General features: G+C 45.1%; 1 protein-coding gene across 1 annotated transcript in view; it reads left to right on the forward strand.

The window, feature by feature from the left end:
• The first annotated feature begins 4,560 nt into the window (after positions 1 to 4,560).
• The window catches only part of znf516 (zinc finger protein 516), a 44,967-nt gene continuing 32,509 nt past the window's right edge, over positions 4,561 to 17,018 (forward strand). Inside the window, exon 1 of the mRNA XM_056287125.1 lies at positions 4,561 to 4,633. The gene's annotated coding sequence lies outside the window, so the exon portion shown is untranslated. The remainder of the gene's footprint in view (positions 4,634 to 17,018) is intronic.

Genomic DNA, 17,018 nt, shown 5'->3' on the forward strand with positions numbered 1-17,018 from the left:
TTTAAAACAATGCCATTAGACACAACATGCTGAAAGAGTGACTGGAAACAGCCACAAAGCCAGCAGTGACACGGTGCAAAGTACAAAAGCAGAGGATTCAAATGTCAGTGTGTGCCAACATAGAGTCAGCCTGGTCATCAGCACATTTCACACAGGCTGACATGTCCATGTGTCACACACACACAGGCACATATATGCAAGTGCACAAACAACATAATCGCCCACAGTTGTTTGCCCATCCTCTCCCCCTCCCTGTCCGTCCCTCTGTCTCTGTCTCTCTCTCCTGCACTCTCTTTCTCTCTCTCTGTCTTTCTCTCTCGCTCCCCCTCACTCGCCCCCCCCTCTTCTGCACACTCCTGCACTGTCTCTCTGTCTCTGTCTCTGTTTTCTCTCTCTGTCTTTCTTTCTCTCTCTGTCTTTCTCTGTGTCTCTCTCTCCATCTCTCTCTCTCTCGCTCCCTCTCTCTGTCCCTCTCTCCCCACTTTCTCTTTCCCTGTCTCTCTCTCGCTCGCTCTCTGTCTTTCTGTCTGTCTCTCTCTCTCACTCCCCCTCCCTCTATCTCTCTCTCTGTCTCACTCACACTCATTCTTTCCCCGAAAGGGCAGAGCCTGCTCTGTGTTTGAATTAAAAGTCAGCAACAGAACATACTTCCCTTTTTTCCATTAGAAGACATAAAAGAGACACTGTCATTTGTAAAATAAAACATGGACGCAGTAAGGTACAAAAAAAAAGGAAAGGAAAGGAAAGAAAGAAAAACAGTTTGCCTTGTAACCTCAGACATGGGATTTGTACATCAGGTCTGTAATAAACTCGGAGTGTGATGTAAGATTTCATGATGAAATCCCTGCAGTGATACTCTTCATATAATCCCTGATGGGCCTTTTTTTATTTTTATGTTATTGTTTGCTCTGTAGCACATTGTCTCCTAACATGGACCACTGCATCTGAATGATCTCACTCCCTCATGTGTGGTAGCCAGGAGTACATGACGGAGAGCGAGAGACAGTTGTTGACTGAATATACAACTGTCGGTGTATGTGTGTGTGTGTGTGTGTGTGTGTGTGTGTGTGTGTGTGTACATTATGAACACATGTGATGGTGTATCTCTAACTGTGAGTCTCTGTGTGTCCACTCATTTCCTTGTAATTGAAAGGTGCCCTTGTTCTTGGTATGTGTGTGTGTGTGTGCTTGCATGCGTATGTGTGTGCGTGTGCACGTACACAAATGTGTTCACACATGCATGAATCTGCACTTGCATGTGAGCGTGCTTGCTCTTGCGTCTATGAATGTGGAGGCTAGTGGTTTTTAGAGTGATAATTCTGCTGAGAGGGAGGCAGTCAGAAAGGGTGGGGGAAGGAGAAGGAGGAGCAGGAACAGGAGGAAGACAATGTCAGTGCTGCAGTATGATCCTATGCTGTGCCATATCCATCAGGCACCTTCCTCCTGCAGTCACCGCTGCTTAAAATGCACCGCAAGACACACACACACGCGGGCGCACGCACGCGCACGCGCGCGCACACACACACACACACAGAGTATGCATAGGAAATGGCCTCAATCACTGCATCTACCCCACAGTCCACTTGCTCATTCCAGATGGGATTATGATGCTATTATTATATGATTACACCCCATAATTGTATTAGTGACAGAGAAGGTAAACTGGAACTTCTCAATCAATCACCCCTCCTTTACCGAGATGACTCCAGCCCTCCCTCTTTGACAAACTGATGTACATACACTCTAAACCAGCAATGATAGAAACGAGCCATTTAACTTCAGCTAACATCGTCAGCATCCATACAGAGAGCAGGGGTTGTGAATTAACTGTTCTGAACATGGTTTGTACTTCAATCTATTTTTCTTTTTTCCATTTGTTAACTAATTTAATTTGGTCGCTGGCGAGGCAAGGTTTGTTGTAACAAGGTTCGTGTTGCATTTTGTGATTTGTGGGTGGATGTGCTGACGAGCTCCGAACAACATAGCCAAAATAGCATGATCAATTGTGTAGGCGGATCTCCCCTTAAGGCCTCCGGGGAACCTGAGACGATGGAAAGGAAAGGTGCTCAAAGGGAGAGGAGAAAACGAATAGAAAAAAAGAGTGTGTGTGTGAGAGAGAGAGAGCGAGAGAGAGAGGCTGTGAGACAGGGTAGATGATAGAGACAGAGGATGGAAGAAAACATAAAATCCAGAAGCAGAAGGACTGCACTGAGTGAGACACAGAAGTACAGAGAGAGAGAGAGAGAGAGAGAGAGAGAGAGAGAGAGAGAGAGAGAGAGAGAGAGAGAGAGAGAGAGAGAGAGAGAGAGAGAGAGGCTGTGAGACAGGGTAGATGATAGAGACAGAGGATGGAAGAAAATATAGAATCCAGAGGCAGGACTGCACTGAGTGAGACACAGAAGTACAGAGAGAGTGAGGGAGGGAGAGAGAAAGAGACGACAGAGTTAAAAAGGGTGTTATCTGGCTGTTATTCAAAAGGAGTAATGTGATATATCACATAAATATTTGATGTTGTGTAGCATGATGTGGGCTTGCTTGTGTTGCTCAAGATATATATGCTCATTGGCTGTACGATAACAAAGCCCCACCTCCAACTCTCCCTAAGGTAACTAAGGTTCCCAGTGCTCTTCTTTGCCAGCTGACAATTAGCATGCGGTCGCTAATGCACTATGAGCTAATTGAGCACAAAGGGCTGGGATGTCAGTCACTGTGCAAGACATCCCCCGTTGTCAAGGTTACCAGTAGTCAAACAAGAGGACTTTTTGTCATCTACTTTTGCTATTTGTGTGCAGTGTAACTGAATTCAAGATGATATTCGCGCCACCAATACCTATTGAAAGGCTGCCCAATGTTGTGTATATAATATATGTGTGCTTGTTTATTTGTGTCACCCAGTGCAGCATGAATCACTTGCACTGTACGTATGCAATGTGCGGGTTTCAAGGCCTTTGAAGGTGAAGGGAATGCTGAATGGGTGTTCTTAAAGGAGAGAGTTGCAGAAGGGCATTTGACAAACGGCAGGGAGGCTTCTCAACTGAGCGGCTCCGAGAGAGGACACCTTGGCGGTGCGCTGACATTCCCTCCAACCTGGGAAGCAGTAATGGAGAGGGATGTTGTTTTAAGACTGCTCTCTTATGACAGGAAGTATCTGAAGAGTGACTCACACACACACACACACACACACACACACACACACACACACACACACACACACACACACACACACAGACACACACCGACTGCACTACAGGCAGAGAAGGAGCAGAGAGGTTCTATTCATCGTGTTGTTACTAAATACCACTGTGTGGTTTATATGCCTGTGTGTCTGTACCTTCACGTGTCTTTGCGATATGTATGGTTTTCTATATTTCAGCCATATCTATATCTTTTTCAAAAAGCAAAAAAATGTATGTCATTTGTGTTTCTGTGTTTTGTGCGTGTGCATCATGTGTGTGCTTGTTTGCATGAGTGCCTGTGTTCAGGAAGGCCTGTCTGAGCTGCAGGACTGTGTGGTGACTGCCGTTGCGATTCAAGGGCTCGCTGTTGATAAGATGTCTGTGCAGTCTTAAATCACTGGCACATCAGCAGTCAGCAAGATGGCTTCTTCTCTATTCACACATGCTGAGTAAACAAGCCCCAACCAAGGAACACTGCTCTGCAGAAGACTTCCAGTGAAACCACGACGCCAACAACAGACATCCCTGTCATATACTGCGCTGCAATCAGTTTGGAGAGGGATGCCAGATCTACATACTGTTCCGATGCCTGACAGAAAATATGAACTCGTATGACAAAGCCTCTCCCTTCATACACCTACCTGGTTTCTCTTGCAGTCTGTTTCAGTGTGCTGTTTAATGGTACGTGTGTGCTGACTAATATGTCGTCTCACCCGAATGAGTCAATTTCGAGCAAATTGAAATAATCATTTGTAAAATGTAAAACGGCAGTTATAACATGTTATCAAAGCGATATAGTTTGATAACCTACTAAATTTGGTGTTGTTTCCTATGTGTAATTACGGTAATTAAATAATGGGAGAAAGAGAGAGAAAAAAAACTTTAGATTAACACACCATTGTTTATATTGTGTCTTTACAAATAAGCGCAGAACAGGTTGAGAACTTCTTTGACAGAATTTGGAGGGAAAGCGACGAGGTCTTTTATCGTAAAACATGAATGGACCGAGGGGCAAGCGGCTGTTTATACCCTCGCCGTGGCTGCGGACTTTCCTGAGCATTGTCAAGAACTTTTTGCTGATGAGACAATAGCAGATAGTTCATTTAATACGGGAGAAACCATCTGGCCGCGGGAAGGTGTGTCCCGGCACGCCGAAAACACGCAAAGACGCGCGTTTCCCCCCTCCCGCACGCGTCAGCGACAGCATGCTGCTATATCGGATGTGAGACAGTTTTATATGTTGAGGATTCAAACTCGTTGCTTGTCGATCGGAGTTTTCGGCGTCGGCTCGGATCCTGAAAGCGACTCCCACCCCCCACCCCCCTACGGCTCAGTGGACTCGACTCACTCAATCTTGCACTTCAGTCTACACAGCGGAGCGCACATTTCCACCTTCACGATTGTCTGAACATCCACAGTCCCCCTGGATACTTTTACCAGCAGCGGCACGTAAACAGGTACGTGGTAGGCCCGCTTTCTTTATTCCGGAGAAGCCGTCTCACACGCTCGGTTCGTCTCCAGAGGGAGAACTGAATCCCAGTAGCTGAGGTCTTTATTTATTTATTTGTTTAGACACGCCACCTACGATCGGGGCAAACTTTCAATTAGCCTATTGTGATGACAACTAGTTAGCATTGACTTCGATGTGAACACTCCCCACCGTTGTTGTTTTACGTTACTGTTGAACATCGCACCGGCAGCAACAACAACAACAACAATAACAGAAATGGGAACACACCGGTCAGAGGTTTTAAAACGCAGGCTTTGCAACCTGTGTTGACAAATATGATGTGGGGGGGGGGGGGGGGAGTATGTGTAGTTGATTCTGCGTCGCTGTTTCTTGTTTTGACGAGACGGAGACGGGGGGCAGACATCCATATTAGGAAGTGGGTGTCCTACATAATAGACATGGCATAACTGCTGTCATTCAGCGAGGCACCGCTAACACACAGCTGCTCTGATTTTCTGCTGCTGCCACGGAAACTCTATCGCACTTCTTCACTCTGCACAAATTAAACTTAGTCTCGCTCAACTCATTAGCATATTGAGTCAGAGAGTGTGTGTGTGTGTGTGTGTGTGTGTGTGTGTGTGTGTGTGTGTGTGTGTGTGTGTGTGTGTGTGTGTGTGTGTGGAGGGGGGTGTGCAAAACATGTGGCGAGGGGAGGAGTGGAGGGGTGATGGCGTTTGAGATGCGGCTGGGAAAGGGAGGACGGTGTGTGCGCGCGCGCGCGCGTGTGTTCGTCACTGGAAATGGTGTGTGTGAGTGTACGTGTGTATGTGTGTGTGTGTGTGTGTTTGTGGGGGGATGATCGAGTCTCAGAGATAACATATTTTCAACTTATTTTTCAACCGTGGTTGATGAATCTAAAACATGTAAGCTTATTGTAGCTTACGAGTAAAGGTAGCGAAGGAACATAGTAGACCCTTAATGGGACTCTTTTATTTCACAAAATGTCGTCGATCGATTTTAAAAACAGAGTAGTGATAAGGGCATTTTTTTTCCAAACAAAAGAATCCCAAACGACCTTGTTTATGTGACCCTAGCTACTACCCCTTAACACAGTTTTACATTACCTGTAAACACTGTTGTGCGACGTCGGGGGCAAAAGAGGGCAACGTGATCATAAATAATGTGTTTAGTCTATGTCGATGTGTACACAATGTGGGTATTGTTGGGGTGTGTAGTTTCGCTTCTCTTGGATCAATCATGTTTAACAGTACATGCGTTTCGAACCGATCATGTATGAATGACCCCCCCATACACACACACACACACACACACACACACACACGTCTATATATAGGACCTATACCTTAACGCGGACTAACCAGGAAAGAAGACAAAACTTTTCTGCTTCCCTTTTCACCCTCGATCTCGTCCTTAGTGTTTAGTGAACGTCACGGGGCTTCTCTACATTCTTAGCACAAGTGAAACGACAGAGGGGTGGGGGGAGAGAGAGGGGGGGGCTGTGAACAGTTGAAACAGCAGCACAGGGGTAAAAAAAGGGGCACGATAGGAAACGGAACTCTCAAAACTGAGCGATAGTCAGCTGTCATTCGTTATATTTAAGATCTCCCCTCCCCTCCCGAGTTTCAAGTCAGCCTTTTTTGCTTCTGGAAAGCCGCCTGCTGCTGATTTGGGAAGCTCGACAGTGTTTAGCTGGTAAGGAAGTGGCTGTGTAATAATTAGTGTCTGTTAATTTCACAACGTGTTTTCTGGACTACTGTGTGACGGGCCCCTGCCATCGGGCTAGCACGGTTTGGGGCTGTTTTCCCCATCTAGAGTACATAGAAGAGCTTGAGAGGTGACTATTGTGCCAGAGCACATTCTCAGATGTCCGTGGCGGAGTGCGAGAACATGTTTGGATCTCATATAAAACTGCGTGCTGGGGTAGCGATCTGCGCAGATAGTGCAGGCAGAAGCATAGTTTCCAGTTCGGTAAAAAAAAACAAAAAACAAAAACAAAAAAACGCAGTGTGTATGAGTGTGTAAATACACACGCACGCTTATGTGCGCGACACGTCTCTGTTGTCTGTAGTTAAACGATTGTGACAAAACATAGGCGTTGTCTTATCCAGTCTGGTCAGAATAGAGACGCCACTCATACTTAGTAGGTTAACTTTGTTGGTGGAACTCCCACTTAAACATATCCACACGCACGGGCGTGCGCATGCGCACAGGGCGTGTGTTTTGGTGTGCGTGAGAGAGAGAGAGAGAGAGAGAGAGAGAGAGAGAGAGAGAGAGAGAGAGAGAGAGAGAGAGAGAGAGAGAGAGAGAGAGAGAGAGCATTGTTTTGCTGACAGGATTACATTGTCCACGCTAGTCAGATTTCAGAAATGAACATTGCTTGCTGCACAGGCTGCACCACAAACTCTGGTGACATCTCTACGTTATGATGTTGTCTGATTTCCCCCCTCTGGGAAAGTGTATAACGTTATCTCTTACATGTATGATGACACAGCCGTCTTATTTCCCCAGCTGTAAGAATGGCAGTGCTGACTGGTCGTTTACAGCGCCATCTATCCCAGAACATATAACTACTAATAAACCATAAGGCAATACGATATAGTAATCTGTTCAGGAGTCAAGGCTCATCATCATGACTTCATGATGGTTTTGACTCATTTTTGTGTACGTGCTATGAAGGGCTTTATATTTGAAGTAGGCTACTGATCTGTTGATCGTCAGTAGAGTTGAGGACAACAAATGTCAAGGAAAGGTAAAAGAGGAACATGGGTAACGGTCAAATGTGAGTTTGTCTTGGGCAGTAGTTGATAATTACACATCTTTGATATCAAATCACGTTCAGTTGATCCTGCTGTTGATTTAAAACCCCATCCCACCAAGAGGAACTGAGCATCTCTTGGTTAAAGCTCGGTGAGATGTCTTAGAGAGTGACCCAACAATGGCTCACACATAACGTTGTGGAGTTTCAGTGCTTTGCAACAGTCTCTCTGAATACTTTAATCGAGTGATGTGTGGATTTTTTGTTTCGTCGGAGGGACTGTTTGTGCTTTAGATTGTGTGCTTAATTTCCTATACTGGCGCTTTAACTCGCAACTGTACCACAGCAGCTCTCTCAAAGACTATATTGCATATGTGCATTCCCTCTTATATCTGTGGATGTGAAATTATTTCTTTTGCAGTTATTGTGAAAATGTGGAAGTATTGGTGTAATGAGAAACAATGAGGACAAGGCAGGGCTTTGTGGTGGCAGAAATGCATTTTTAACCCTGTGAATGAATAGAGCCTCACATTCCACAGCAGCAGGCCCTTTACTGAATGGCACCACTAACTCTGCTGTTTTCATTACTCATTACTGCCTTGTGCCTTTTCACCACCGACGTGCTCGTTTACTCCCCAACAGCTGGGAGGGGCTTCACAACATCTAGATTGTTGCTTATGTAATATGAAGGGCTTAGATCTGTCTGACAGAGCTTTAGTTCCCAAACACCTTCCACCAGCTCATGTGTCGTGTTGAGCTCCTTGGAGAGTTTGTGTTTTTATCTCTCCCTGTCGATGTTAGCCATCAGTTGACCAGCCCTTGTTCTCCAGGTTTCTACCATGCGGTTATCATATGCAGTGTAATGCAGAGCAGGTTTTTGCTCTGCAGCTCATGGTGGCTGTGCACTAGGACAGACGTGACAAAAAGTGATCAAATCAAAACCTGATAGCAGCCATGCTTGTGTTCTTTACCCTGATCTGTCTTCTTTTCTTGTTTACATTTCACGCTTTGATATTTTAAGTTGTATTTAAAATCTCCCATGAGGTATAAGCAAAGCTGTTTGCACAGCCCACTCATCTTTAAAGGGCATTTTGCGGCATATTGAGGTTGTATGACAGGGATAGCTAACTAATAAGTTTGAAAACCCATTTTAACAGCTGTCGTTGTTACGTAAGAAAAACGATGAAACGCGTGCGGATCATGTGGCTGGTGATCACGACAATCATATTCGTTTTAATGTATGAATGTTAGTGAGGGATGCTCTTGCCTGTTCTGTGCTGGGGGCATTGATTCTCTGCTGCACGGTGGGGCTTCCACTCAGAAAGGGCAGTGTCTCTGTTACTCTGGAAACCCCAAGCTCCTGGACTAAATTATAAATGAGCCCTACATAGGAAATGCATTGCTTATCACTTCGGATACTCTAAAGAAATGTATTTTGATGGGTCGACTGTCGCCACATTATTCATGTACGCCACCAAGTCACTCCCCTAAGGAAAAGTCCACGGTTGCCCATTTCTAGAGATGTTGGCAACAGGTGGGTAGTTAAGCCCAATATTAGGGTCACACCTGCACCCCAACTCCTGGATCAATACAGCCCATGCCAAGTAAACAGCAACGTCCTGATAGTAAACGGCTTGATCGCCATCCAAAAAATGATGGCGTAATCAGAGAATTAAGACAGGAGAGGGGTTGGAGGTGGGGGTAGGGGTTTTTGGGGGAGGTGGCTGTCGTGGTAGGGGGATGTAACCATGGATCCCTTTTTTTGTCCCCTCCAATGGTTGGGAGGAGGTGTGTGTGTGTGTGGGGGGGGGTTACGGTGGTGTGCAGCGGCTGGGGACACTTTTAGCCGTACAAGCCTGTTGTGGTTCAAGCAGCTTTAGTGCTCCTTGCAAATGCATATGAGATTTCAGCGGCTGAGTGAATAGGATATGGTGGGGTTTGTAAGGACTCCAGTTTCAATTTTGGTTTAAAATGGAGCTACAATTCACTCGGTTTTACGATAAGATCACATGTTCTAGCATCCACGACACTTTTTCATGATGGGGGGAGAGAGAGAGATGCCCTGATTTTTCAATCATGAGCATTATTGATGATCCAGTGGGCTTCGACAGTAAAGGGACATCCCAAACATGCTACATTGAGATACATGAGTTAAATTCATTAGCCATCCCATCCTCATGTGCTATAGATCAGATAGTGATCATAGTTAATAGATTCCTGCCTGGATCTGGGAACCAATGGCGGCATTGTCGCTGTGATTGCTGCAGGATTAAAGAAGAGAAATAAGCTTAGCTAGGAGAAGTAGTCCAGGGAACCACGTGGCTGTGATCAGGGATTGGAGCGAGAGAGAGAGACAGAGAGACACGCGCACACATGCACACACAGAGAGAGAGAGAGAGAGAGAGAGAGAGAGAGAGAGAGAGAGAGAGAGAGAGAACTGTCTAGGGGAAGGGTGAGCTGTTTTTGTCGAGCCCAGATGTCACTATAGTAGACTACCATTATTGATCCACTTACATAAATACACATGCCACTGCAAACACACACACACACACGGTTGAAAAAAAAGACTTAAAAAACAATGCTGTAAAAATGTGTTTGATAAATTTTTCCATATGCTTTGCCTTGATTCCCAAATAACAAATGTCAGCAGTAAAGCACCTCTTCCTTGCTTCTCTAAACCGGGAGTTTAAGAGCATTTGTCAGAACAAAGCTTCCTTTGCACTTTGATAGAAAAGTATTTTAGTTAATCAGATGCTGAAGGAATCCAACATGAGTCGCGCATAAGTACCCACTCTAAATATAAATGTGAGCATCTTGAAATATACTTCACACGATACATTGCACCACTCAAGCTAATCTCCTAAATCATTTTACAGTTGATTTGCCTGTTTTTTGTCAACTTCAGTCTCCCCTATTTTCAGTGCATTCATCTCCTCTTGTGTACTCGGGCTTTGAGCAGAGTCCCGGCTCAATCTGCTCGTCTGTCTGCCTGCTGTCTGCGAAACTTTGTTCTCCCTAATAGCCTTCTTCATATTTGATAGGCCACCTGGTGTTGTGCTAACAAACCTTTCCTAGCAGGAATAAACTAATTTATCATATTACATGTGAACGTGCACATCCTTTGTGTGCACGTATTTGTTAATTTGCGTGCACATGTGCATTTGTGCGGGTGCATTTGCATGCGTGATTTGCAAGGAGGACTGCTGGGTTGGGGAGGGGATATGGCACCCAAACTTAATCCAAACTCACAGCAGCCCAGAGGGCACGGAGTTAGGGTGGGGGTTGGGTTAAACGTTTCCTAAAAGAGGCTCCATTTGCATGGCCATTCTGTTCCAATGCACACACTTAAAAAAAAAGTGGACTTTTTTTCTGCTCACTTCATGGGAAAAGAGATCTGTTGCTTTCTTCCTGTATTTCTGTAGTTGGCTGCTGTTGTTGCAAAAGTGTGATACCGAGAATTTCATGTGCAGCAATCAAAACCAGAGTGGAGCTGCAACCCTCCTGCTGGGAACCTTCTTCATGGTGACTACGCGTTGTATTAGAGCAACTTCCTCAACTGGACGTGCTGCCTGACCGAACACACACACACACACACACACACACACACACACACACACACGTTTGTTTATCTATCCTTGTGGGGACGAATTCATATTAGTGAAAATTTAATTTCCCCAAACCCGAAATTCAGCCCTTTTCCTAAACCTAAAACTAACCCCATCCATAACCCTAAACTTAACCCTCAAATGAGCCAAAAAAAACACCCCCAAAACACAAATTTTAACCTAACCTTAACCCCAAACTTAAATTCTGATGCCTTACTTTAATACTAGCCTTAAGCTTAACCATAGCTCAATTTGTAACTAGCCATAAAACGAACCCCCAGCCCAGAAATAACCTTGTTGTGTGCCAATACCAAAAAAATTCCCGCCACCAGATGGGTGGTTCATGAGTTTACTGTCTTTATGGGGACAATTGGACCTCACGAGACGTAGACAAACACACACGCACACACTGACTTGTCAATATCCCCTAAGGAACGCAGCTACACTGGTTTATCCCTTTGGCATGAAAACGACTTAAAATGACAGGAACACACTTTTCTGCTTTGCAGCTGTGCTTTCGGCTTGCCGGTCTCTCTCATTACATTGTAGATGTTCTTAGATACACAGTACGTGTCAACCCAGGAGTCAGAGGGCTGCACCGAGTGGGTGCAGAGAGTGCTGATTGAAGGCTGATGATGCTGGATGTCTGACTGATTTAGGGAAACAAGCTGGAAAAGTCTGCAGGCTACTACAGCTAATCATTCAGCACACAGAGGGACTGATCGTTAGCTAACGATGTCAGACTAACCTTGCCATGTTGTGCTGTGTCTATGACTGTCCATGTGTAATTATAAATATATATATATATATATATATATATATATATACATTGTCATTTCGTTTCATGCACTTGCGCACATGAATTGAAACAAAAGGTCGTTTCCCCCAGCCCACAGCAGTGCAACACAAAGAAAAAAACACATATCCAAAAACTACAAGAACACATATATCCAATCTAACACATATATCTAAACTAAAAAAAAAAAAATTACTGTCCAGGAGAACGAACGCCAGCAAGGATGACTATCAGAACTGCTGGTCTACATGGGCTAGCAGTTAGCTTAGCCTGCCCCGCTTCCGTGTCCTGTCAGACCGCTCTCACTGTTTCCTCTTTGGGTGCAGCTCCGGTCAGAGTCGTGGTCCTTGGGCCCACAGAATGCAACAGACCAAGCTCCCTCAGCCGATCCAACGCTAGCTCGCCCAGCCAGACACCTTCGACAGACCTCCCCGCACTCCACATGAGGACACTAAAAACACAGTCAAGGCTAGGCAGGGCCGCCACCAGAACACCCTCGGTGTTATCGGAACTGCCGGTCTGCATGGGCTAGCAGTTATCTTAGCCTGCCCCACTTCCACGTCCTGTCAGACTGCCCTCAGTGTTACCTCTTCGGGTGCAGCTCTGGGCAGGGCCATGGTCCTTGGGCCCACAGGACGCAGCAGACCAAGCTCCCCCAACCAATCCAGTGCCAGCTCTCCCAGTAATCAAACGAAGACATACTTAGACTCAGACATGGACAAAGACACTGCAGGGACGGTACTGGGTGAGGCCGTCACAAATGTGACTTAACACCACCATCTTCCCATACCAGAAGCAGAAAAGAAAAAAAATACATACACACACACACACACACACACATATATATATATATATAGAGAGAGAGAGAGAGAGAGAGAGAGAGAGATAGTTGTGTGTTTGTGTGTGTGCATGTGTATGTGTGTGCGTCTATGCACTTGCACATGCATAGGCGTCTTTTTTTGGGAGTGTGTTTGTGCACAGCGCAGCAAAGGAATGCATTCATTTGAGTTGCCAATAATGTGCCTGTTGTTCTTGTGGTGTTCTTGCCCTTAGTAGTATTTATTGAAAGAAAGAGTTGTTCAGCAGAGCCTGTTTTAGTGCATATTTCCCTCAGAAACTCGCTCATGTGGAAAAGGAGGACGGTTTTGAGAACTCGGTTTACCTTCAAACATTCAAAATGAGTGGATTCTTTTCAAATGAGTTCAACCATTAACTGTAACATTTTGATTGGTCTTGTCGTTTCTAGAAAGGTTTCTCGGGCTAAGAGGGGAAAAACATGAGCATGTGAGGGGCGTAGGAGCGAGGTAGCAGGGCGTAGGATGTAGTGAAGGAGGCAGTTTAAGGTCAGGCAAGCTTTAAGGTCACTGAAGACCGGGGTGAGGAGGAGGAGGAGGAGGAGGGCTGCCGCGGTACTAATGAGCTCACCCCAAATCCACATGTGGACGACCAACCAACTACACATGAACTCGCGTAGTTCCAAGATTCAGCGGATTTAAGTCTTCCTTGGAGACCCATAAACCTCCATCACTTTTTCTTTGGGCTGCTGTGAGATAAGATAGATACCAGAAAGAAAAGAAGAAAAAAACCCCCACTATCTTCACAAGCATCTGTCAACTCTCTCTCTCTCTCTCATTCTGTGTCATTCTCTCTTTCTCTCTCAGTGTCTTTTAACACAACAGGTTTCACACAGAATCAGGACTGATTTTTAGAAATGTATGGCGGGTAAAAATAGCACTGGCAATGCTTTTCTTCTACACTGGCTTCCACAAGTGTTCATGACCGTATATGTTTTTTTTAGAACAATGTGCTATCCTGAGACATGATGGTGATTTGACCATGTTCTTTTTTTTCATATGTATCGAAGGGAAACGCGAACAAGCTTTCCCTTTCCACCTAAATTCTCTATTTACCAAGGGTAGAGAGGGGCATATTACATAAGGCACCGCCTACTCTCATTTTACACTATGTTTTATTCCTAATTAAAAGCAGAAACTGCTGAATTTTAATGTCTTGATTTCTAACACTCACTATGTGCTACCTGCCTCCCTGCAGAAAGAAACCTCAAGTTCCCAGCTGCCTTTGTGTCTGCCTCTTGCTTGGGGCCTATTGGTGAACTAAACAGGGAAGAAGAGACCAAAGGCAGGCTTACACACACACACACACACACACACACACACACACACACACACACACACACACACTGCTCATTCCAGCTATCCCTCTGGCCTCAGTGCCCTGCTCCCACATTGTATCCAGATGTGAGGACGATATCGGAGGAGAGGCAGACCCCCAGTAGTCAGCAGCCCCAAACCATCTGAAGCCACTGTTGAACAACCAAACACGTTATTGGGAAACGGGAGCTTTTCCATACAATCTGCCGAGAACAAGAGAGGCTCACTCGAAAAATCCTACATCAGTCATATTATAAAAATGACAGATTTTCTTCATTGGTTATTCTTTTATTTTTAGCCGTATTTTCATTATCTTTGTAAGTGAGCAATGAAGGAGTGATGACTGAATGTTGGCTTGCGGCTTTGTTTGTTCTCTGCTTGTGTTTGCCTTCTCTCACTGACAGTGGAATCATATCTACTTAGATCTGATATGGACTGGCAGGAAGAGCCGGGCAATAAATTGATATAATATCATGGACTGTATAAAACTGTATAAAAAGATGGATGTAGCGCCTGTGACGTCGCCAGCTGGTTTCTGAAGGGGCATTTTGAATTCTAGAGTTTGGCTTGATACTCTCTGAGACTATGCTTTATGCATGCTCAATAATCCAGGTAAGAAAATCACAGAAAGTTGAATCAGTTCATCTGGACACCATATGTATTGAGAGAAACATTTCATGACTCAACTAAGTGACCTCTTCAGTCTCAAGGATGTGCACATCCTCATCCTTGAAAGAGTGGCCACTGGCCTGTAGATGGGTATAGACTGCAGAGTCCTGGCCTGACATGTTAACTCTTCTGTGTTGTGTCATCCTCTTGGCTTGCATCTGTTTGGTTTCCTCGATGTAGTACAAGTCCCGGCAATCCTCCTGGCACTTAACAGCATACACTATATTGCTCTATTTGTGCCGGGAGCCCGATCCTAAGGATCGGGTCCCCCAGCACAAATATGATTCATGGATGGCACAACACTGGAGAGCTAACATGTCAGGCCAGGACTCCACAGTCTACACCCATCTACAGGCCGGTGGCCACTCTTTCAAGGATGAGGATTTACACATCTCTGATAGGGAGGAACACTGGTTTGAACGGGGAGTCAAAGAGGCCATCTATGTGAAAAGGGAATGACCATCCCTGAACCAAGGGCGGCGGGGGGGGGGGGCTATGAGTACATCTGTCACCATCTTACAACGCTGTGATTGCAACCATTCCCCAATCCTCCGTGAATCGTACACGTGGCCATCGAAACGCTAGTTAATGGTCACGGTAATTTGCATCATTATGCCACTGTATTGTTTACGGGTGGGGATACCTGCAGTGAGTTAAGACTCGAGAGGTCGCTCAGATGAGTGATGAAACGTATGTCAATAAACGTTGTGTCCAGATGAACTGATTCAACTTCCTTTGACTCTCTGAGACTGTTTACGCCCGGTATTGACATGTGTCTTGGGTGGGTTATCTAATGACAAGTGGACAGCTCTAAGTACGTCAGTTCACACCTGGCATAAATTATAATACATCTCGAGTTGGCCACTTGTGTTCGAATCTACCTTCCCCGCTCTATATACAAATCAACACGTACGTCACTGTGGTAGGGGGTGTGGTTTAGCCTCGGCTGCAAAAACAGGGGGCGTGGCTCGTGGGAGAGCAGCACAGCCGGCTGTGCAAGTGAACAAATTAATCACATTATTAAATAAAGTGTCTGTTAAACATGTTAATCACCTAAAACCGTGTCTGCCTTCATCTCGAACCCTCCCGGTGGCACAATCATGTAAATAAACTCGTAAACACGCACAGAAGCGCTAGGAGAGAGTCGAAGCAACAGGCATTAAACAAAATGAGACGTCCTCGCTCACCCGAGCCTCATTTCGATGCACCATCAGTTAGTATGACATATTTCACATCTGTAAGTTATTACTGTCAATTATTCTATCAAATTATGTTGTCATACAAAATCTGAAGTGCTCTTAAAGAAATAAAACAAATTATCCCAAAATCAGGAACACTCTGTCGTTTCATTCCTGCGCACATGAAATGAAACGACATACGTATTGTTTTCTCCAGCCCACAGCAGTCTGACACAAAGACAAAAACACGTATCCAAACCACCAAAAAAAAAAAAAACAACAACAAAACACATCTATCCAACATATAAAAAAAAAGTCACTGTCCAACAGAGCGAATGCCAGGATGACAGTCAGAACTGCCGGTCCGCATGGGCTAGCAGTTAGCTTAGCCTGCCCCACTTCCGTGTCCTGTCCTTGTCCTGACCTTTTCTTGTCTTCTTTCTTTTCTGTTTTTTTTCTTCTTATTTTCTAAACCTGCACTTCTTTTGTTTTATTTCTATTTCCCGTTGTTGTGCAGCACAACAGGTTTTTAAAAAGTGCTGTGTAAATAAAAGAAAGATGAATCGGTTCACCCGGACACGACGCTTATTGACAGAACGTTCCGCTACTCATCCAAGTGACCGCTTCAGTCTAACCTGACTACAGGTGTCCCCACCCTTATAAACAACACAGTGGCATAACGAGCGAAACCAACGATCAGTTTCAAATGCAAATATGGGCATGACTATTAACTACAGTTTTAATGGCCGTGTGTGCTATTCACAGAGGTTTGGGGAATAGTTGCAATCACAGCATTGTAAGATGGTGACAGATGCACTCTTAGCCCCCCCCCCCCCCCCCGGGATCAGGGATGGTCATTCTCTCTTCACATAGATGGGCTGTTTGACTCCCCGTTCAAACCAGTGCTCCTCCCTATCAAGGATGTGCACATCCTCATCCTTGAAAGAGTGGCCATTTTACAATGCTGTGATTCCAAGCATTCCCAAATCTTCTGTGAATAGTACATAAGGCCATTGAAAGTCTAGTTGATGGTCACGGCAATATGCATATGAAACTGATTGTTGGTTTCAGTCGTTATGCAGTCAGTTTAGACTGAAGAGGTCACTTAAACGAGTGATGAAACATTTCTCCCACCCAATAAACGTTGTGTCCAGATGAACTGATTCAATTTTGTGTGATTTCCTTATCTGGATTATT

This window comes from Lampris incognitus, chromosome 9 (assembly GCF_029633865.1).
Source record: "Lampris incognitus isolate fLamInc1 chromosome 9, fLamInc1.hap2, whole genome shotgun sequence".
Taxonomy (NCBI): Eukaryota; Metazoa; Chordata; class Actinopteri; order Lampriformes; family Lampridae; genus Lampris; species Lampris incognitus.